General features: G+C 43.8%; 1 pseudogene; it reads left to right on the plus strand.

The window, feature by feature from the left end:
* The first annotated feature begins 8,450 nt into the window (after window positions 1-8,450).
* On the plus strand, window positions 8,451-16,822 carry LOC120836929 (annotated as a pseudogene).
* The last annotated feature ends 8,056 nt before the right edge of the window (window positions 16,823-24,878 follow it).

The following is a 24,878-nucleotide window of genomic DNA, read 5'->3' on the forward strand; positions in this document are numbered from 1 at the left end:
AAATTCAGCGTACAAGCTAGGAATGGGCGATGTGCGGAAGGCACCTGTAGTGTCTTAAACCGAGGTTTTGCGCAGGATCCAACATTTTTAGTGCGGAAGGCTTCGCTGAGTCGTAAACTATAGCACCATAGTCCAGGCGTCATCGGATAAGGGAGCTGTATAGGCGCGTTACCCCTGCCCGTCTCGATCTGGATGAGCATCGTACCGGCGTGAGGACGTGTACCACTACTGTGTGATGCACGTTAAAGACTCCAGGCTAGCAGCTGTACAGGCTAAACTGCTCATCTACAGCTGGGAGACTCGTCGCCCGTTGAGACAGACCAAGTTCTAGGCTGTATAAACATACACACAACCCAATCTTTTTTTTTCTTGTATAGGGGCAGCAGACATATTCGATCGGATCCCCATGACTTGGGCGCTAAGACTTTAAGAATATTGGCTGATTAAAACACCTCCTTTTCAGGCCCTCCAAATTGAGAAACAAAGTCTAACTTTTTTTCAGATGTTATGCCCTATGCTCTGTTTCGACGCTAATAGGAAACCTGTTTAACGTCAGTTCTGGATCTAGAAACAGCCTCCGACGCAGAGAAAATAGCACTCAGGTAGTCTTCTCAGGCGAAAACTTGAACCCTTTTTCGTCAGCCCACTTACTATTTTTGTTGATGGTAAGCTGAAGTTGCCGCTGACAGCTAGACAAATTACAAGAAGAAACTGAAATGTGAATATCATCCACGTAAAGGGAGTACGAAACGGAGGGTGGAGTCACCTTCGACAAAGAGTTAATCTTTACGGCAAACAAGGTGACACTTCATACGCCTCCCTGTGAAACACCGTTTTTCTGGACGTACCGCTCGGACAGTGTGGTGCCAAGTTGAACTTGAAAATAGCGACCTGCAAGAAAACTGCTTTACAACGCAACATGCGACCACGCACACCACAAGCACGCAAATCATGGAGGATACCATACCGCCATGTCGCATCATATGCTTTCTCCAGGTCGAAGAACACAGAAACACAATGTTCATTATTTACGAAAGCTTCAAGTATTGTTGTCTCCAAACAGACTATTTAGTCCAAAGTAGACCGCGCTTCTCGAAAGCCACACTGGTTATTACCGAAGAAGTGGTTATGCTTTAAAATATATGTCAACCGCCTAATAATGAGGCGTTCGAATGTTTTTCCATGGCAACTCGTCAATTCGATTAGTAAGCTGTTTCCTACAGATATTTGAAAAAAAAAAACCTAGTAGTGTGTTCAGTGATTCCCGAGACAATTGACAAAGCATTTCATAATGGATTTGTCAGGACCGAGAGCAGACTTCGTCTTGGAGCTAAGAAACACCTCTAGTTCTTGCATTGTGAAAGGATTGTTGTATGGCTCAGGAGCTACAACCGGACATGGGAATACGGTGAAACTCTGCACTTGCCTTAAAACGTCTGAATTCCGTTCGATAATTTCGGGAGCTGGATACATTCTCAAAGTGCTCTCCAAGCACATTAGCAACACCTTGCAGCGAATTAGCAGGGGAGCTAAACAGAGGAATAACAAAACATTGGTGATCCCCTTGGATTTTTTTTTTTGCATCACGCCCAAAAGATCGCTTTGGCAAAGAAAGGGCCCAAGGCGTTGTATATAAGATTCCGTGCAGGGTTTGCGCGGCCTCATACATCGGCGAGACGAAGAACTTTCGAGAGAGAATCCGTCAACATAAAAACGACGTGCGCAAGTTCGATCACGAGCGTAGCGCGGTCGCTGAGCACTGCGACGTCGAGGACCATCGCATCGACTTCGACAACGCATGCATCGTTGACGTTGAGACAAATGCGCGAAAAAGACTGTTCCTAGAATCATGGCATATTCAAACAACGCCACAGAACATCAACAGATCTCTAGGGGCTTTACCATCCGCCTATGTGAACGGGCTTCGTCACATTATTGAAAAAGGCAGAGCCGTAGAAGAAGAAGACCAGACACACGCCGTAGAAGAAAAAGAAAAGGACACTGCTCCTCAACGGCCATAGCCGTAGTCGTCCCTGAAGAAGAGGCCGAATTGGCCTTGAAACGTTGGGTCCCTACAGAAGGGCTTGGTTGGTGTTCAAATTTTTTAATATTAATTACTCCCAACCAGACAGATTTCTGTAAAATGTTTACTTTTAAATCTATCCCAATCTTTTTTCTCCGAGATAAAACTATTTAGGGAGGAAATGTACTTGGCCCACGACTCCCACTTAGCTTTCCTACTAGTCCATCGGGCCATTGCTTAGTCTTTTCACATTCTACCCTATTTGAAGAAGTAGGGTACCTCCGAAATAAAACCCATGTCCTATGCTGATTTTTCCTTTTGGTGGCACAGACTTCATTCCACCAAGGCCTACACCTCTTGGGTAAAATTTCAGGGGTGCGAGAAATGGCGTCTTGGGCGGTACTTTTGATTTGTTCAGCAACACACATTGTCGCTTCTTTGGGCGACAAATTTGCTAGAGCTGATGAGTCAAACACTGATTCAAGTTTATAAAGCGCCCAGTCGGCTTTGTCCATTTTCCACCTAGGGGCTTGTTTTAAAGTAGTCAACAGAGGAACGACGCTTTCAATTACAAACGGGAAATGACTGCTCCCGAAAGGGTTGTTTAAAACCTTCCAAGAAAAACAAGTAATGATGGTGATGAGATGGAGAGGTCGATGGAGGTGAATCAATTATGTGTGGAACTATAAAACGTTGGTCATTTCTTATTTAAAAGGCATACATCTGAGGACAGTAAAAAGAAACTTTTTACAACAGCGCCACAAGAGCCAAGAAGCTTACTGTCCTACATGGGACTGCAAGCATTAAAATCACCTCAAACTACAAAAGGCTCTGGAAGTTGCTGAACCAATCCTTGAAGTTCATGAAGATGCAGTTGACAATGAGGTGGCAAATACAAGGACACAACCGCAATGAGACGATCAGCAAGAACACGTACCACAACTGCTTCCAGTGATGTACACAGAGGTACGTACTTTCACAATGGCTATGCCACTCCGTACAACAATGGCAACACCACCAGGAGAATGGTCTGAATCACGACCCTTTCTAAAGATACGGTGACAATTTAAAACATATGTATGGGTGTTGTTAAGATACGTCTCCTGCTAGCACACAGCAATGGGCTGAAACTCATCCAGAAAGAAATGAACGTCATTAATATTTTGCAGAAGACTTCTACAGTTCCACTGCATAGAACTGTATGTATTCAAGTTAAAGATGGTTTAAAGCAACAACAAAACAAAACAAAAACTGCACTAGATTCCTGGGGCGGTTTGGGTGGGGGTACTCGCGGATTTAGCTTTTTCTGAGATGACTTTTTAAACCTGGCGTCATCAGGTGGGACCAAACGAGGGGGAGGAAGCTCACCAAGTTCCATCCGTTCCTTCCCAGACTGAACGGCTGAGGGAGCGGCTCGTATAAACAGCTCCTTATGGTACGTTTACACTTGCGCATCCGCTAGCGAATCCGCCCAGCTTTTGCCGCTGGGGCGAAACGCTGGGCGGAAAACGCGGCGGCCTATTTCTGCCGCCGAACGAGGCGTTTCGCTGACCGGTAGTGACATTCTTGCGCAGCGCGACGCTGTCTACGTCACGACTACGCGTCCTTCCGGGAGTAGAAACGCCCGCGACGGCGAGAGACAGCCGAGGTCGGAACTCTCGCGCCTTGAGGTCATATTTGACGGGATGTAACGAGAACAGCTGCCGCAGCCGCTGCCGGACGCGAATCCTCCCCCGCGGCAGCGGATTTCTTCTCAGGTGTAAACTTACAATTAGATGCCGAGGTTTCTCCTAAAGACTTAAAACGAGACACACCCTCCTTCTTCCTTGGGGGGGGGGGGGGGGGGGGGGAGGGGAGGGGAGGGGAGGGGAGGGGAGGGGAGCAATGGAGGCAGGCACATCTTTCGATGGCCGGTCTTTTAAAATGAAGGAGGCACCAGTGCCATCTACCTGAGCCTGGTGTTGCCACCTCTCTTATTGGCTCCCGTTAGAACAGGGGCATCCCTTGCCTCTGCACTATCTGAAGGCCCCTGTGGTTCCTTTGATTCCAGTGACAAACGGATTCGTGGAGCGAATCTTCGTAAGGCAGGGGGAGGTGGTGGAATTACCGGGTCTTTAGGAGGCCTGGGTTCTTATCGAAGACTTTGATGGCATGCCCCCTGCACGTGCCACCAAAGAGTAAGACGCCATCTGCAGGAAGGAGAATCGCTTCGTGGCTTCGGGGAACAAGATGTTTTTTGTTTTGTTTTTTTCACTTTGAGTGTTATATTTTTTCGTCTTTTCATTTTCTGCAATACCGGGAATAAGCTGGGTGAGGTTCATTGCAGTTGATGCAGCAAAAATGGTCACCCAGCAGAAAATTGCTTAAATGCACCATTTGAGGAATTTCCTGCTGGGTGATCATTTTTGCCACACTTGGCACACGTTGTCTTTCCACGGCAGCTCTGCGCGCTATGGCCATACCTCTGGCAATGAAAGCAACGTTGAGGGCTTGGCACATAGGGCTGTACTCTAGTTTAGATACCCTACACTAACTGATTCTGAAAGCGTCCTCAGTTAAAAGTCAAAATGACATGCTTTGTCTCCATGTCTTGACCGTCCCTAAAAAAAATAGTTTTTTAGCAGTGACTCCTTGGTCACGAAGGCCATCTTCAATTTTATCTTCGGAGGATTCCAGAAGGTCGTCTTCAAATATTACGCCTTTAACAGTGTTCAAAGTGCGGTGGGGTGATGCAGTAACCCTGTACTTAGTAACCGAGTTAACTGCCAGCAGGTCTGAGCTTTGCTGAGAGGTTGTGGCTTCAACGAGATCTCCAGGTAGCATTTTTTTAGCTTTAAATTTCTTCCGGATCGCAGATTCAAGAGTCTTTGAAACCAGGAAGGGGGATAGTTTGGATAAAGGTTTTTCGGTTTCAGACTACATCACAAAAAAATCGAGAAAACTCCTCCGCAGATTCAAACGCTTGTGTAATGTGTACGTCAATCCGGGTTCCTCTCAGGGACAGATCGGGTTTTGTGTTTAGTTTGGAATCCAAGAGTGATTGAAAGCACTTCGGAATCTGTAGCGCACCACCCACCACGGAGTCCAACAAACAGATAGGTAACATCTCATAACAGGTCTGACTTGTCTGAGTATGTTACTCTACCAGTGCTACCAGGATGCTATAACCAAGTGTGGATCAGTAAAGAATTCTGTCGCCACCCAAGGTTATCCCCTGACGCAGAAGAAGGTGAAATAGGACAAAAGAGACGAAGAGGGAAGTTAAAGATAGGAGAGGAGAAGAAAGGCGACTGACTGAATCATCCTGGTCGGGTTAAGACACTCGTTACGAGAAGCGGGGGCCGAAGCGGTGTATTGCCTCGCCCAGGGGGCCCTGAAGGGTCCAAACCTACCCAGGGCTCGGCTCAACCACCAGGATGTCCTTTTCCTCGGACACAGGAAAGTCGCGCACAGCCAGACGTGGGCGGGCGAATCCGCATGGCTCGGGGTCCGTGGTGGCGCCACTCATCAAACACCTGCATTCACAGGTGCCCCCTGCGGGGAATGCTTTCTAAAAACAACGCACGATCTATAAACAGATCGCTTGTACGTGCACTCATTCGAAATCGGGAGTACCTACTTCAGATTGATTCGCCACATTTACTTTGCAGGAACGCCATCTTTTCACCGTATATATGCAAACTCACAAATTGTGTTCAGTGCACGCGAAGGCACGTTCGAGAGCGTGGCTCCGCAGAACGCGTTGTTTGCATGATAGCTCGCGCATTGAAGACGCTTTCAAAAGCGTCGCGCTCGCAACTGTGCCGGCACTGAAGACGCACTTGCAGTTGCTTTGCACTTAGGACGTCCTAGTGGCATTTCAGTGCACTGGCAAGCATAGGTCGGCAATTTTGGTTGAACTTACTGACTCACAGCCAGTTCAAAATAAAAGGTTAATAAATCGCTCACCCTATCCCTTGCACCAACCTTAAACTCCTCACCCACGAACTCATGAACTTACCGAACTTACGCCCCTTACCGAACTCATGAACTCACTGAACTCACCAACTCACCGAACTCACGTTCCTCACTCAACTTATTGAGATTGTGAGGCTTTCAAACTCACTCACCCTCACCTCACGCCTGATGGATGAGGGTGAGTGAGGTGGGTGAGTGCACCCATGAGTGAGGTTTGCCGAGGTATGCTTGCAAGTGGCAGACACGCGATGATGGTAAGTGAGGTGGGTTAGTGCACTCATGAGTGATCTTTGCCGAGGTATGCTGGCAAGTGGCAGAGACGCGAAAGAGTAAAATCATTGGGAAACGCGTGCTCCCACTTTGCCGTGGGTTGTTGCAGTTGCTTCGCGGCGTGCTGCGATACTTGACTTGGTGCTGCACTAACATGGGAAACAACAGATAAAACGCTATGCTACAGGTGACTATGAACAGACCTCTTCGCACCTATTCTGAGCTGGGAATAATGGGAGCTTTGAACACGGATAGCTGTTTGACCAGGAAGCAAAAGCACGTATGGCTTGCAGCGCTCGAAATGTACACTGGAAATGTGCTCCTGGCTTGAGTCTCTAGCACGATTCGAGATTTTAGAGTTCGGCAGACAAATAACCATGTCAATAGTGTAGAAGGTATCAAAACTCCACTACGCAACTCTATAACAATATCGACTCGATTTAAGGCACTCATCGCGAATACGTCGGTGAAAATAATAGGAAGTCAACAGATTGGCGCCATCGCAGTTACATCCTGTAAGGTTGCAGTGCCCGAGGTACATGACCCTTGCACGTTGAAAGCAGCTGTGCTCTTTCCTGCGGTACACTGCATTAGCGATAGATTGCACTCTTATGATCACTGTTCGTGCGAACATGACATCGGCTATCTTTCACGTTATCTTAGAACAGCAAATCGAAGTACGCAACGTTTCACCACCCATTTTGGTGCCCCCGAAAGGTCCTCAAGCATGCGTAGTTTTAGCCATATGATTTCACGTGTCAAAGTAAAAAAGGAAAAACCGACGATGGTTTCCTCGTGCTAACTGCTCAAGGACCACCCCATCTTGTCCTTACCGCTTTTTCTGCCGAAACCTGTGACGAAATAATTGATATGGCGAACTTTACTTTATTAAAGATAAAAGGCTGGGGGGGGGGGGGGGGATAGCAACTCACTGAAAGTTAATAATAATAAGACAAAAGCAGTCATGTTTCGACCAAAAAATAAGTCTCTGGTTATATCGAAGGTTCTCCGCTTTGACTCGTTTCCCATCGAAATCGTTAGTTCTTTCGAAACTCTTGGAGTGTTCTTTAGTGAGACAATGAGCTGGGATAATCATATAAACTATATTGTTCCAGAGGAGCTCGGGTAGTGGGAATCGTAAATCGCTACCGATCTGTTTTACCAACGAGCGTTGAATTGTTGCTCTTTAAATCACTAGTATATTCCCATTTAACGTATTGTCTTCCAGTTTGGGGCCCATCCACAATAACTAATATAGAAAAACTATTTTTGCAGCAGAAACAAAATATTGAGAGGAATATGTAATGTGCCATATGACTTTCATTCTGACGATTTATTTAAAAACTGTGAAATAATTAACATTTATAAAGTATATCAGTACAGACTCGGTACTAGTTTTAAAGGTGAAAAAAGGGGCTTGTGTTTTCTGGAATTATCCTACCCGCAACGCAGAGAATTGGAGGATGGTCACGGAACGAACAAAATATGGCTATTAAATGCTAAATTTCGCACTCCCACATTTACTAAATAGTCTTTGCACTGACAACATTGATTTTTATAGTCTAACTTTCAAGGACCTGCGCTTATATTTTTGTACGTTATTTTTATTTTCATTCTATGTTTTGCACTTGGGTGAACCTTATTCTGTACAAATGTCAACCGTAGATGTGCATTTCCTCATGCTTGCTGCTCACCAGTGTAAGGGGCCCGAGGACCAGTCAAGCTGCCTACTGCAGCTTTTTCCTGTGGGCCCCCCCATCATTTCATGGAAATAAAGGTATTATTATTATTATTATTATTATTATTATTATTATTATTATTATTATTCCTATTATTATTATTATTATTATTATTATTACAAGACCTCGATGGCTTTGACGAACCTGCATTAGAGAAAGAAGAAGACGAAGTCCAACAGGGCGGTCGTTCGCATCAAGAGCTCTTCATATTTCCCCCTGTAATTAATACTTCTAAAGCATCATTACGACGGGCAAGCTATCCATGCTGCTTATCAAGCACCGTGTCACTCCGAGGTCAGTCATTTCCCACGCCAAGGCCCCTATCGTCTTGATCTGACCATCGACTTCACAGGCAAGCATCCACCACATCCCTTGGCGTCAAGCTTTACGGCAGTTCTCTCCGACTGGAACTCTTCTTGTTGAAGCTTCACGCCCGAGTTCGACCTAAGTGACAAGAAGATATGGCGGTGAGAAGTACGGCAATCGTTCTGATTACGGCTGGCAGGATCTATGAGGACCGCAAGCCCGTTCCTTCAGGTATCACCTATTGATTCTCTGTGTCGTGCAGTTTCACGGGTGGGTAACTGCGCTCGAGCTCAGCACTAAACTTCCACGTGGAGTGTTCGTATACAACCTTGACTCATCTTGTTCTACACTTGTTCGAGAAGTGCGTATTGACTGGTGTCTGTGTTGCCTTACCGCTGTGTACTCGCCTTTTCTAATAATGGATTGTGCCAAATGTGCTCGCGCTCTGCCGGCAGATGGCAGATCCCTGACGTGTGCGTCTTGCCGAAGGAGTTACCATCTTGGTAAGTCCTGTTCCGGCGTCGCAGATGGGACGTACGCGGGGATGGGCGCTGTCAGGCGAGACACTTGGAAGTGTTCCACCTGCCGTACCGGCGCCACCCTCAGACCATCCTATCTTAGCGGTGACGTTTCAGTAGATGACTCCTTCCGTACCGACAGCAGCAGGGAGGAGATTGTAAATTACGCACCTTTCAGCAGTCAGCTGGCATCAATCAATGCCACTCTTAACCAGCTCCTTTCATTGAGGACAAGTGTGGAGACGCTGTTGCCTCTTCCATCTAAGTTTGATCAGTTGTTGGCCTTAAAACCAGCTGTCGAAGAGCTTCGCAACACGGTCCAAGGATTATAAACGACCGTTGACTCTTTTAGCTTGAAGTACGATTCCGTGCTCGCTCTGGCTATGACAAACGAGGAAGCAGTTAAAGAACTTCAACAGGAGGTTAACACGGTTAAGGCAACAATGAGAGAGCAGTCGGAGACCATTGAGAGACTGAAAGACGAGCTTAATGACATGCAACAATACGGCCGTCGTTCCAACATGGAACTGCATGGTCTTCCGCTCTCTTATGGTGAGGATCTAATGAAGGTCATAAGCGATCTCGCTAGGCCACTTAACCTTCCAACACCTCAGTAGTCAAGTATCCTGGCAATTCACCGTCTGACCAAAAAGCCGGACTCAGTTCCGGTTATTTTGATTCGCTTCGCCTCTGTCACCCTAAAAGACGCTTGTGTGGCGGCACGTGGTAGACTCCACAGGCTGTGCCAGTCAGAAAACCAACCGAAGTTATTCTTCAACGACAACCTTACATCTGCGAATAAGAAGCTTTTTTGGCTGGCGAGGACGGGAACCAAAGAAAAAGGATACCGTTTTGTGTGGACCAAGAACTCCAAGATTTTTGCTAGGAAAGCCGAAGGCGCGCCAGCCATTCGAATCAACACAAAAAACGACCTTCTGCTACTGGTGTAAAACATGACAACTTGTTGTTCTGTTCCAGACATTAGTTCATTTATTCAGCTTTTTGGGTCCTCTTTCTAATAACTCTTTAACACTTATTCATTCAAATATTCGAAGTTTGCTTAAACACTGGGATGAGTTTCGTGCAGTAATTAATACCTTTATTGCGTCGATAGATGTTTTCGTTCTAACTGAAATTGGTGTGTCATCTTTGCAATGCAATCAATTTATTCTCGTTGGATATAAGGAGTCATTTTACACCCGTGATCTTGGTAGAGGTGGTGGGATTGCTATTCTCGTTAAAAATAAATGGTTACTATCACCTCTGAGCATATCTCTTGTACATGCAGAAATACTGGCTGTTGAAATTTCTTTGTCAGGTTTTTCTTTATTTTTGTTAGCGGTTTACAGGCCTCCCTCAGAAAATGTTTCTCTCTTTCTTGCTGAACTAGATGCTGTGCTTAACCAGTTTCGTTCGGAAGGACAATTTTGCGTCATTGGCGATTTAAATATTGATACACTTAAACCTAATAAATCGATAGTTTGTGATTATCTGACTCTACTCTCAAAATATGGCATTGAAAATATCACCTTACCCATAAGAGAAGAACGTTTGGTTGAAAAATTAGTAGTTTCCTGTATTGACCATACCAATATTCGTGCTCCGGATATCTTTGTAAAATCCGCCGTAATTACTCAGAAACTATCCGATCATTACTTTGTTGGATGTCGTTTAGACGCTCAGGTACCCGAAGAGCAAGGAACCAGGCGCGATTGTTCGTGTATTTCAATTACGGATGCGGTAAAATTCGATGCTTTGGTCGCTGCCTTTGACTGGAACGTACTCTTGGTGTCCATAGAACCTTCCAATGTTTATAAAGCTTTCGTCGAGGTTTTTAAATCCTTTCATTGTGCCGCCAAGAAAAAGCTAAATTTCAAACGACGGTCTTATAAGCCATGGTTTAATTCTGATATTGTGACTGCAATCAAAGAAAAAGATACGTTGTGGTCACGTTCCCGTCGTTCACCAAACCATTTGCAGTTAAAAGCAGAGTATCAAAGCGCTCGGAACAAAGCTAATGCAATTATACGGTCTGCCAAACGATGCTACTTTCAGCGAAGATTCTTTGAGGCAAGATCGAATCCACGTGAAACATGGAAGTTGATTAATTATTTTACAGGGCGCGGAAAAAAGGCTTCGCTTCTTGACTCTCTTCAAAAACACTTCGGCACAGATCTGCAATCAGTAGTGAACGACTTTAACAAACTTTTTGCAGCGTCATCGGGCTTTGCGCGAGACTGATTTCAAACCGCTTACCTCGAGTGCAAGTATTAGTGTATCAAACTCAGCGTTTCTTCCTCTTCTCACGATAGAACAATTACACTCCATTTTGTTCTCTTTAAAACGCAATAAATCTCCTGGTGTTGATACAATTCGTATTAATGATCTCTGCCGAAACTTTGGAGATGTTCAGCACGTACTTCTCATCATGATAAATGAGTTCTTGGTGTCTCGTGTCATCCCAATTGAACTCAAAACCGCACTTGTGAAGCCGGTTTTCAAGGGAGGATCGCCTAACAAGCCTGAATGCTATCGCCCTATTTCTGTATTACCTTGCATTGGAGAGATTTTGGAAAAGCATTTGTATCTTGTAATGTCCAGCTTCATTGAAACTTCCAACATCCTGTCGCCTAACCAGTATGGTTTTGTTGCTGGAAAGGGTACTCAACCACTGCTGGAAGATTTTTCTGACCTACTACACAGTGCTTTTGATCGAAACTTATGTTCATGTGCAATTTTTCTTGATGTCGCCAAGGCCTTTGACACAGTCAGTCATAAGATGCTTCTTTTTTAAATTGCAGAATTACAGTTTCCGTGGACCATTTATTGCATTGCTTGAAAATTTCTTTCTTGACCGCTCCCAAATCGTGTCTATAGGAAATTTCAAAAGTGCTCGGCTGATGCTAAAAGCCGGTGTGCCCCAGGGATCGGCTTTGTCTCCATTGTTATTTAATCTTTTGTTAATGATATCTCAACAAGGCTCCTTAGTTGCACAATTTTTCAGTATGCTGATGATACTTTACTTGTCTCTAGTCACATTAATTACCACCAAGCTGTGCAGTTATTGCAACATGATTCTGCACGTCTAGTGGACTGGTTTTATGACAATTATATTATTATTAACACGTCCAAAACCAGACTTGTCTGCTTCAGGAATCCGCTGAAGAGTGCAGAATTGGACTCATCCTTTGTGTTACACAGATCCAGCTGCCTTGATTGTACATGTAGCTCCCTGAAATATGTTTACACTGTTAAGCACTTAGGCATATTCTTTGATTCAGATTTGTCGTGCTCAACGCATTTAACCCATGTTTCTGGCAAGCTTCGCAGCGTGTGCTGCTTGCTTTACAATAATAGGGTGTTTATGCCATTTGCCGTTAGATAATCAATTGCTACTGCCCCTGCTTATAGTATACTAAGGTATGGCATCACATTATTTTGTAACTGTGAAGAAATATGGCAAACTAAAATTGACCGCATCGTTAGGAATTCCGTCGGTTATCATTATGATCTTGCACCAGAAGCTGACATCTTTGAGGCTCTACAGCTGCCTAACTTCCATTCAATTTTTTTTTTAATGTGTTGTGCTTTCTCATTTCTGGTGTAGCGAATTTAAACATCCCTTTGTGCCCCGCAGAGATTTACGTACCTATGATCGCTTCATAATCTTCCGGTGTTTCACAAGATATGGTAAGCGAGAGCGCTCTTATTATAAATATAAGAAAATTGAAAAATCTATTGAACAGTTTTACGCTTTAATTCATTGTACAATTTCAATAATATATGGTTGTGTGATATTTTGTATCTAATATATTTGCTGGGATATTGTGAGGTGATTATTTTCTGTTTCTCATATAGTGCGATACATGTTTTAAATGTGTGCTGTATGGACTTCTGTGCTATCTGTGACATTCCATTTGCTGGGTTCTGTCCTTCAAGCCTCTACTGGCTTCGACCGACCCGTCACCTTATAGTGTTATGAAGGTATCTAAGTAAATGAAATGAAAATGAAACGAAAATTATTATTATTATGTAATATTATTATTATTATTATTATTATTATTATTATTATTATGTATCTTGTTTACTGTACAATACCAGATCTTTAATACCTTATTCAACGAAAAAGACAATAGCTCACGCTTTGGCATACAGTGTTTTGCGTTACGGAATAACTATTTTTGGTCACAGCCCAGGACGATGGGGTCAAAAAATAGACTCAGTCTTAAAAGGAATATTTAAAAGCATTGTTTATGGTTCTATATCGCAAACTGAAGAAGAGATCATAGCAGTCTTGGGCTTGCCATTGTTCCACTCTTTATTGGTTCAGACCGTTGTATTGAAACACTTTTGGTGTGATAATTTCAGAGTACCTCATGTCGTATCTAAATCGTTTCGACACACCGAGCGCTATGAAATGCCTTTTGTAGTGACAAAATACGGAAAAAGAATTCGGAATTTTTAATGTTCCCTATATATTTAATAGCCTACCGGACGATGTTTACACTGTGGACTCACTAAACACACTGAAGCAAATGCTCCGATCTAAAAGTGCAAGTTTTTAACTGTACTGTGTATGTGCATGTGTTTGTGTGATCATCATCGTTTATATTGTGATGTATGTTGAGCTTGGAAGCTAACGTGTGTGGGGACGCTTTTTTATCACAAACTGCAGGGTCTTGTCCAACAAGCCTTTTGTCTGGCTTTGACAGACCCGCCTCACTATGACGTGAACTACACGCGTAAATAAACATTATTATTATTATTATTATTATTACTATTAGAGTAATTATTATTACTATTATTATTATTATTATTATTATTATTATTATTATTATTATTATTATTATTATTAGCTTGTTCTTCGAAATTGAGTATGCAAAGAAAGAACGTATTCTTATTGGCCTGTTCTATCTCCCACCACAAATGCCGCCTGATGATTTTCAGCGTTGTCTCGTTGGCTTAGAACAACTCAACGAGTTACAAGGGTGCAATCTTATTATTTTGGGGGACTTTAACGCCCCAGGCATCAACTGATCTAAAAGTTTTGACTGACAACTTTTATTGTAAGCAAAAATGCAACCATCTTTTAGACTTCTCTTCTTTTTTTGGATCTGAAGCAGCTCAATAATGTTCTTAATAAGCAAGCTAATGCTTTAGATTTATGTTTTTCAAATACGGACAGTGTACGTGTGGCTTGGAGTGAAATGTCAATGGTTCCTGAGGATATGTACCACCCCGCGCTTGATGTAGTGATCTCTATTTTTATTTATCCAACTCACAGTCCCTCTGATGCCTCTCCGCCGCAAGCGTCGTATAACTTGTCGGCAGGGGACTACGTCGGAATGTACCACCACCTCTCGGCTGTTGACTGGTCATATGTTTTTGAATCCACTGATGTCAATGAGCAAGTTTTTTCTGTTCACGAGGATTGTACAGGAGGCTCTGATACGTACATCCCGCTGAGAGCTCAGAATAGATCTTCTTTTCCTAGCTGGTTTTCTCGTGAATTAAGGATGCTGCTGAAAAAGAAAAACTTATTTCATAAAAAGTTTAAGAAAAGTGGTCTTTTTGAGTGGGAAGCAGAATTCAAGAGTTGTCGAAAACAGTGTAACAAGCTTTTAAAGCGCGATCGCCAAACCTACCATGCTCCAGTAGAATCGGATTTGGTTAAAAATCCGAAGAAATTCTGGAGATACGCTAGATCGCGATGTGGAAAGAATATTAGGTCCGACACTCCTTTGGACATCGGGCGAGATAGGAGGCGTGTGGCCGAGTTGTTTGCTGAATATTTTAGCTCAGTTTACAAGGATAGTACGGACTCCACATGCACCGCGTCGCTCAACCCGTCTGAGTTCAGCGAAATGGTGAAAAGTATTCATGTCGACGAAGAATGTGTCGAGCTTTGTATTAAGAAAATGAAAGGCACATTATCTTCTGGTCATGACGGAATACCCAAAGCAATTGCCAAATCTTTTCATGAACTGTTCACACCCATACTAACCACAATATTTAATAACTCTTTAAAGTCTGGAATATTCCCCATAATGTGGAAAACCGCCGTTGTGGTTCCGGTTTTGAAGTCGGGAAATAATGGTGATGATATTAACTACCGGCCTATTTCCCTTCTTTCTTCATTTTCTAAGCTTTTTGAAATGGTAGTTCATCAATTCCTGTCTTTTAAGTTTCGCAACAAAATAATTCATAATCAACAAGGCTTCATCTCTGGCAGATTAACAACCACTAATCTTGTAACTTTTATGTCGACCGCTGCTCGGGTGGTCTGTAACAGGGGTCAGCTAGACGTTATTTACTTTGACCTGAGTAAGGCTTTTGATGTTGTTAATCATATGATTCTATTGTCCAAGCTTTCCACCTACGGTGTTTGTGGCTCATTATTTGAGTGGCTGAAGAGTTATTTGTGCAACAGAAACGCATAGGTACGTGTCAACAATTCGTCATGTTCGTTGTACAGGACATGCTCTGGTGTTCCTCAGGGATCGGTCCTAGGTCCCCTTTTGTTTTAAATTTTTGTAAATGATGTTTCCCGTGTTATTTCAAATTCTATGGTTCTTCAATACGCGGATGATATAAAAATCTACAAGGAAATAGTGACGCCACAGGATTTCACTAAGCTTCAGGAAGACGCATGTTCCTTCTTCCAGTGGTGCTTAGATAATGATCTTTGTTTAAACCGTTCTAAAACAAAGGTCATGACTTTTTCTCGAAAGACGCATAATACCTCTTGTTTATATAATATCCACGGCGAAATTCTGTCTCGTGTCGATGAAATGAAAGATCTCGGTGTCACCTTTGACTCAAGTTTGAGGTTCGATGGCCATGTAACCAGGGTGGTCATCTCACTCTAAGAAAAAAGGGTGTATATGGTACTCCCCTCAGGGGAGTTAGACCGTGTCCCATATGTGACTCCCCTGGGGTGTTTGTGGCATCCTCTCAAGTTGGGGATTTTAAGTACTCCCCGGAAATGCGGGATCACTTAGCTCCCCCCTCAAAGTCCACGGGCCTCAACGGACACCCCTTACTTCGGGTGCTGTTTGGCGCCCTCTGTTACATTCAGGTACTTATGTTTCACCCCTAATTAGATGAATTATTTGGAACCACTTTCAACTCTCAGGGAGTCAACGGATCCCTTCTGAATAGGGTGCTTTTTGACGCCTTTAGTTACACCCAGGTACTCATGTGACACCCGTAAATTCAGGCATTATTTAGTACCGCTTAGAACTCTCAGGGAATCACTTGATCCCCCCTAAATTGGGAGCTTTTTGGTGCCCTTTTTTGCGCCTAGAGACTCGCGTGATCCCCATAATTGCGAGTGCCGTCGGACACTATACACAACCCCCGAGGTTTTCCGCGACTCCCCACTTTTCGGGTCGCTTTTGGACACCATGGGTCTCGCGGAGCTCCAAATAGTGAGGACACTTTTTCAGACCCCGAGACTCAGCTAACTGGCTTGTTCAGGTGTGCTGGAAGGGCGATTCCTGAGGTCAGCTGTCATACGAGAGCGTTCTGAATTCTTTGCGTGTCAAGTTCATTAAGGAGGTTTCACTTCGAGGAGGTTTCAGGAATAAGAGAATAATACTCACGGGCAACGTGCCGGCATCAAAATTTAACTAAAAATTTTAGAAACACATAATCCAGACATCTAAAAAAAGTCCTGCCAGTCATGTCAGCCAACAATATTGTCAACCACATTTTTATTGTAAAATCCAAAAACTTGAGAAAGGTCAGAACCTTAAAAAATAGTAATTAGTAAAAGCTTGTAGCCTGCCAAGAAGCTTCAGGGCAATCCTTTCCAGTGGTGTTTCTTTCAGTCGGATCGTGCGCTCAAAGAGAGCCAAGGTGGACTTGATCCCTGTTGCATATTTAATATCAAAAGTCCAAGAGATCATGAGGCTGAAGCCATGGGTAAGGCCACCAACATCCACCGACAGGTCCTCCACCTGGACTTGGACAGCTGCAAAATAGAAGATGTCCACTGTAGAGAATAGGACCGTCAGATGAGTTTATCTTTCTCCTGGAACCTGCAATATAATAAAGCACCACAATTAAAAAAAAAGTATGCAAACATGGGTCATGATTATACGTTCTATTATTTTTCATATTTAGATATAATAATCAGATTGTCTGCTTTCGTATGCTGTGTGAGTGCATAATTGTTATTTTAATGTCACGTAATGATTTCGATGTTCGCTGCCATTAACTTTGCATAGACTCTTGAGGCTTGTCACGAAATGGTTACATATCACAAGATGGAGTGAACAGGTAGTGTTTAAATTATTTTTACATAAATGTGACCTTCATGTCCCTAGTACGAAGCGTGCAAATGTTTAGGTGATGCATATAATTCGAATATGAATTTAGCTCAATTTGACCCAATTAGTGCAACGCCAATTCTCGAAACGCCGCACAAGATTTGGTCATGTACTAAGCTAGAAAACTGGGCCAGTTTAACTTCGTAATTGGTCAGGGCTCATAAGGAACCCTGCCGGGCACGCGCAGGAAAAAGAAATATTGCCCTGCGCAGATCGCGTTTTCGATTTAAACAGTGTTATGCGCTGCGTCATTCGCTTGGAGCGCTCTGTGGATCAAAGTGACTAATGGTGAATTCCACTCGTAGATCTGGAGCGCTTTCCAAAATCCGCGAGGGAGGCAAAATTCCGCTCCGTGGGACCCGCTCCGAATCGACGAGGGGAAGATAAACTTGCATTTTTGGAGCGACCTCCCCCACACCCCTTCCCCCACCCCTTCTCCCTCCGCCGTACAAAATGGCCGCTGCTCGAACTTGACCAGTCCCCTCAACGCCTCAGCCGGCTGATCTTTCCGACGACCAGTGACGACTGTCACTGCGTAGCTGCAGAAGTAACACGCGACACAGGCCGGGCGAAATTATACGTACTACGGCGCCCATGTCACAAATAACGAAGACGTCCGCGTTCGGCACCGTCACATACCTTTCGGCCGCCTCGAAGCGGCGGGGCACGGACAGCGATTGCCAGCGGTGGAGTTCAGATTTCTAGTACGACTTTAATAAACACAGAGGTAACAAACCATCACTTGCGCAGTCGTTGCCTAACCACTTCTTGCTTTATTTCACGGGAAAACGCCGACGGAATGCAGTGCAAAAAGGTAAACAATCACTGGCTGCAGAATGAATAGGCCTAACCTTGCGTCTGCCTCCGGCTTTTCTGTCCTTCCTTTTGTCGTTCTTCCTCTCGCGATCACAGAGTCAGCGCTTACGATTTGCCTCGCTCCACATTCCCGGCTTTTTATCCCTGATCTACGCGAAGTAGAAGCGTTGGAGCCGTCACAATCCCAGAGTAAACAACCGACGCACCAGAACAGATCCAACTCCGACCCGACCGGTCCGCCGATCTCTCCAACCTCGCCGCGCATGCGCACCGCCGATTTAGACGGAAATCACGTGGGCCGCTCTGTCAACTTCCGGAGAGATCTGTGAAACCCCGCAGAGCAAGTTCGGCGGAGTTTGGGGCGCTCCGTGGAGCGGGCGCTGCCAGAGATCTACGAGCGGAAGATGACCAACTTGAGCCAAATCTGCAAGCGGAATATGCGCGCTCCAAATGGAGCGCTTTTGGAGCGCTCGAGATCTGCGAGCGGAATTCACCATAACCCACCGCGCATTCTGTGAGGACTTCGACACGGGTTTCGCTGTATTTTTGTGATGGGTAGGTTTTCTTGATCGGTTGCTTTAGCTACTCTGCGGATGTTTGAGGTATAGCGAGGCGTCCTTCGTGAGCCCACCTTCTCCATGTGCAGTTCGAAGATCTGCTAGGACTTTGGCTCGAAAAATACAGTGAGGCTTTCATATGGCATGTTATCACTGCGCTACTGAAATTCGTTGAGAATCTGTGGAAACAAAAATTATTGTCTGAAATTAATATTGTTCTTAGAAATAATTAGTATATATTTTAAGAAGCGTAAAAGGTTGAATATAGTAGATGCTAAGCATAGAAAAAACAAGTACCCTAGTGAATAAAACAACAACCTCTTCGCATTCCCTCAAAGTCCTGAAGAGATCAACAATGATAGACATTTCTTTGCCGTAATGCAAGTGGAAGTTATACGTGTCCCAGTAACGTTCAGCACCTGGCGAGAGTCCGTTTAGCGCATAATCGAAGCAGTTCGCTATTGCCGGAGAATATGAAAGAACCTCTTTGCCTCCGTGGCTGGAGTAATAAATTGGGAGTGTGAATGCCTTTTGGCTGATATCAACTACACATCAAGGTTGATTTAATATCCTGAATTGTATATTGCGCCGTTTACAAGAATATTCAGCGAAAGCAAAATATATCATTTTGCATTTTTTAATATATTATTTATGGTAATAAGCGAAACCGATTAACCAATTAATTAACACAATAAAAAATTTGATCGTGTTAACATTTTTTTTACCGACGTTTAGCCTTACTAGTAACGAAGCGATTGAGATGCTTTGAAAGACTAATACATGAATGGTTTACTGAACTTACCCTGAGAAATTTAAGTAAGAATTTTCTAGACAAGCCAATATCTATGTTAATATTACGGTATTTAACAATTGTCAACTTAAATAAATATTCCGGGAATATTCCTGCTTGCAACATGAGCTCGCCAAATTTGGCAAGCCGTTTATTATGCGACTTTTCTTTTCGAACACGAGGTATTCGACTATAACACCAGTCGATTGCAGACTATTACAATGGCCTTAAATATAATTTTACGGAATCAATACGCTTTAAGCAATTTTCACTAAGAGAAATATGAAGAGCCACATCTTACCTGAATCATCAGTCTCGTTGACGAGCTCCTTGAGGGCCGATTCTAAAAAAGTTTGGCGTGCTCTTTTCTCTGTTCGACTGACACCAACAACGATAATTTTTGTAGATGTCTTGGAAGTCACGAACAAGTGACACTGGCGCACGCCGTTGAAGGTAGGACGGGAGGAGGAAGCAGACGGATTGCTGGAGAGGAGAGGAGGGAACATCCCCTCTCTCCACCATTCCGCCTGCTTCCCCCTCCCCAGCGTACTTTTCCCTCGCCCTGAACTCTTAACCTCTAGTTGTTGCTTTTTTTTAATTTTTTTTAACATATTGTTGTTGTTGTTGTTTTTTTTTTTTTTACGACACCCAGGGTCGTACCACGTCACCGGTGACGCCATACGGCCGGGTACGGGACGGTATGGCTGTGAACCGGACTTTAGAGGAAAGTCAATGCTCATCCAAGGGCAGAAGGGAACAACAAACCTGTCGAGTCCGTCCTTCCCCTAGCAAAATCGGGTTGGAGGAAGTAAGGGATTATAGAGGCGCACCTGCCTCCATTGTGAGCGCACGCTGGGAAAGCTTCAGCGATCGGGAGAAATCACCTTGACGTTAGTTGTCATAATTACTTCGTCTTCTTCAGGCCGCGCTCTGTATTCTCCATCGTGGTTTATGGGAGAGCAGAGCAATTAATAAAACATTGACCATACTTGTTCTGACGTTTTGTATATGGAACAACTTGAGAATCGAATATTTATGAAAGTTTTTAAAATTATTTTTAGCTTTTATTAATTATTACAAAAATTATTTTTGTAGAATTACTGAGTTACATCCCGGCCACTGCCCGTTTGGATTCGGATTATCATCGCACAGGAGTGCGATAAAGGGACCATGAAACTGCTTCCTACTATCGTCGGATACCTCCAGTTTATAACCTATCAAACACTTATTAGCTTTTATGGCCACGCACGTGTAGTCGCAAAAAATGTTGAATGAACAACTTGCTCTTGCACTTTGAACCGAAAAAGCGGCCACGAGTTTGAGACTATGAGCTGTGCTGTCTGTTTTTGTTTTTCTATTTTCTCCGTCCCAGGGTTTACAAATACAGCATGTTCTTTTCCAACCAGCTCGCCTGCCCTATGTATTTCTCTCAGATGATGTGCCGTGAATGATCATTACGGCAATGCGCAGTGGTTGTCAATAAACGGTGCACGCGCCGCACTCTGCACTCTGTACATATGGCTGTTCCTGCCCTCACTGCAGTGATTGGGCTCGAGACAATATTTGAATGTCCCGCAAGGCATAGACTGCAGCTAAGCCCAAGTGCAGTGCCAACAGAGTGCTCAAGTCCAACACATGAACCCCATTCAAATATCAGTCACGACAGTTCAGAAGGTATACCCGTGGTATATCAACATCGTGGTTTCCCGAAACTGTGTCAGCAAGCTTTGCGTAAGAGCGACTGCAAAAGAAGTTCGCTCGCACTTTTGAAACTAAACGAAGAAGAAAAAAAACGCACCGTTCAGAGGCACTGTATGTGAGAATACAGTTCACATACTTCTGTCAGCATTCTTTTTGAAGTGCTTAATCTTTAAGTACAGTATGGTTTCATGGCAAAATTTATTACTATTGCATGATGAACGTTAAGATCCCACGTTAGCTTTCGCACTGCGGTGGCAAAACTGTCCGTCTACAGTAGGGACAGTTTCAATCCAGAACAACTTTTCACTGCCTAGACCTCCTCACAGAAAATATGTCCTTTTGAGTTTGTGACATGTCAAATAGAGTGCATTGAAGCAAACACCCGAAAACATAAATTGAATTTTTTCAACTTAATCACGGTGTTGTTTTTGTTTTGTTTTTGAAGCATGTGTATGGAACTTTCGATGAATGCGTGGGATTCCTAGATCGCTGTAAAACAAGCATCTGAATAGCCGGTCATCGCACTAAAGCGAAATGTTTTAAAAATAATGGCGTAAAGTACGCAGAAAACATTACGTCATCCAAATTGTCTCCTTTCAGCGGACACATAAGAAGCCTTGTTTGTTATAATGAACGCCGTGCAAATATTCTGATTTTTCCCATCTCTTATGACAGCTTATACCACCAGAAATAATAGCCGAAGCTAAAGTAGTAGAGACAGTGTATGAAACTCACAAGTAGCACAAAATTAGATGATTTTATTTGTATTTTAACATGGTTGTTTATGGGGTCCTTTGAGTGGCAAAAAGAAAGTATGGGACGGCCCAGTACCTCAAATGAAATAACAATCAATATATTGCCCACAAGCAGTGCCCATAATGTACGAAGTGACGTTGATCGGCCGCTACAGGCCGCATCTCTCCCGAAAGCAGTTGTCAAAAAATGTGAGCTTGACCCACTTCGGCCTTTATGCTGAGCAGGTGCTGGACAGATCCACCGTGCATGCTGCATTGTTTATACAGGCTGGAGGGCCCCTAGCGCGTTCCTTCCAGCCGACGGGAGAATACAGGTCTGAGCCGAACGCTCACTCAGCGGTCGGGTATGTCAGCCGAGCTCTGCGCCATTTCTGTTGTCCCCATCGGTGTAGTTCTGAAATAAACCACTTGGGAAAATACTCGCATTATTATTTGCCCACACGGTCATTAAGTCGTGGTTGTAAACACATATGACCTCGAAATATCTTATCTGAATCAAGAGGTGTTTTCACTAAACAGGACAGTCTTCAACTTTCGTCAGGATTTTTTTTTTTCTCTCCGCTGGTGCGTACGCAAAGCGGAACGATGTCCAGGGAGCACATTTGCATGCGCTCCCATGAAGCTTGAAGTCTTTTATGGCAGAAGTCAGAATAAACTGTATTCTGTGCCGAAATTTTTTTTTTTTTTTTTTTTACGCGAGACAGCAAATCCAAGTAAATATGACATGTAAAACTTTTTTTTTTTTTTTGCTTCGGGAAGATGCTATCGCTTGAGCAGTTGTAGCAGATTGGTGTTTTATGGCGCAAAAGCAACATCGCTTGAGAGTTTGAGCAATTCAGGCAAATGTTATCTGTGCGCAAATCCACCATTCTAGAAATAGCTGGTGCAACCTGACCAAAAGCGAGGTTCGGGGATTTCCAGGACGAAACAATACTCTCATTAGAAAGGAGAAGAAAGAAGCGTTCCAGAACGACCTCGGGGGCCAAGAATAGCCAACAACAAGCACAAAGGGATGTTGGGGGGTCACTGCAGCTCAATAGAGCCAATGAGATCTAGCTTTCATAATCGAGGGAGTGCCCGCGCTCGCTTGAACACGTACTTACATATTTATCTCTTGCACCGGCGATTTTATAAAATTGTACGCTGTGGAATACGTCCACAACCGTTGAAACCATTGCAATTTTTAATAATTAAAAATAATCGCATTTCTTATCTTGGTTGCAACACCACACCAAAGAGGTTGCCCGTTGTCGAGGCCAAACTTAGTGATGGGTTCCTAGTTAATGTGACTTAGGTATTATTCATAAGCAGCCTGCTCCCCGACTCGATGAGGAAGGGCGTTCTGTTAACGTTATAATATTGAACGGGACGCAGTAAAGACGGTGGGCGGACATGAACGCCAGAGAAGCTGGGAAAACTGAACTTGCGGGGTTCGGGCCCTTTGTTTCTCTTGGGGAATGCTCGCCTGCAGGCCACCTTCTATCGTCGAGGAGCGCCTTCGCTGTGCTGCATGCAGCGCCCCCACGTTGTAAGCCTTTTTCCTAGCCGTGACTCATCGAAAACTTAGAGAGACAAGCCCTAACAGACCCCAAAATCGTGAAGCAAGAAAAAAAAAAAAACACAACCATGCAGAAAAAAAAAGTAATGTTTTCCATTTTGGACACTTTATTCCCTAAAAATGGCCCCAACCACAACTTTAGAGTTGCTTGTGAACACGTTTAGCTATTTCAGAGGTCGTTGTATTGGTCTTGACATACCTTTTATGCTCATTTAATCTGTCGTTAATGCGTCTTTATGTTTGACCTACACACGTAGACCCACAAGCTAGAGATATTTCATACACGACACTGTTCCTGCAACAAACCGATGTTTCAAGGTGAGCCTTTTGCACTCCTTCGTACCCGCGTGGAATGGCGTCATCCTGTTCTACTTGAAAACCGAAATAGACACAGGTATCTGCACCAAAGTCATTCACATAAAAACAGGCACACAGGTTTAACCTGTTTGTCTGGGTTCTCTAGATAGTATTTTTAAGGTCGAGCCCCCTTTCATCTTCCCTTTTGTGTCTGAACGTGTGTGTGTGTTCGCATTCTTTCACCACAGCATCATAGGGAATGGTTTTGTGCGCCTCATGCAGATGGCGTCACGAAAACTCACCCAGATGTACCCCGATATCCGTCACACCGGCCGCCGCGCGTGGTTTAAAGACCCGAGATATTACCGTTTTTTGCTTTGCATTTTACGAAACGAAGTTGCGATATTTATAAAAAAAAAAAAAAATAGGCATGATTTTTATCTTTTTTTTTTAAGATAAACGATACAAAAATTACGAGATACAAATTCCTTCAGCATTAAAATCATTGCATCGCCCCTTTAAATATTCTTGTTTTCGATCCACCACCCAACCCGTCTCACGTTGTATTGTTACCTCTATTCGGTCGGATCTCTCGTACAACAGGGACATAATAAACGAAAACGACCTAAAATCCGCTCGCAGTTTACGCCAGGGCCGTAAGCTTGTCGAAACTGGAACACAAAAAATGTAATTTACGGAACGGCGTCTCGGCCCATCAGGCGGTGCGGCAGTTCGAGCCATACATGAAGCAGTCAAGAAACTTCTCAAACTGACGAAACGAGAAAAAAAAGATGGCTTCCAGAAATTTTTACTCTAAAATATCCTAACGCGAACAGAAGGGTCATCATACCAAGTGAAAAATTCCGACGATGTCCTGACTCCCCAGCACTAGTAACTTCGGTTGAGCGAGTTAGGGCGGTGTGTAACAAAAACCTTGTGGAAAGTTGTGCCTCGAATGAGTATGTTCGCGGGCTTTCTATTTCGCAATTTATTTGTACGATATATAAAACGCGGCATAAATTTAATATTGGTTGAACTTTGAGAGTTAGCAAAGACGTTGTGCCCACGGAACTTCAAATCTATAATAAATATTGTCTTGACGCTTTCTCCGCGATTTTATTTTCTTGCTATATATTTCCTATGTTAAAAGCTTTTCGGTCGCCAGCGCGTGGAGCTGACTAAATTGGTTGTCACCGGGCCGCACCTTTCAGTGTCTCCCACCGCTAAACAAATTAATGGCGCGATATTTTTATTTTCG

The sequence above is a fragment of the Ixodes scapularis genome, unplaced genomic scaffold, assembly GCF_016920785.2.
Source record: "Ixodes scapularis isolate PalLabHiFi unplaced genomic scaffold, ASM1692078v2 PGA_scaffold3__209_contigs__length_174095766, whole genome shotgun sequence".
Lineage (NCBI taxonomy): Eukaryota > Metazoa > Arthropoda > Arachnida > Ixodida > Ixodidae > Ixodes > Ixodes scapularis.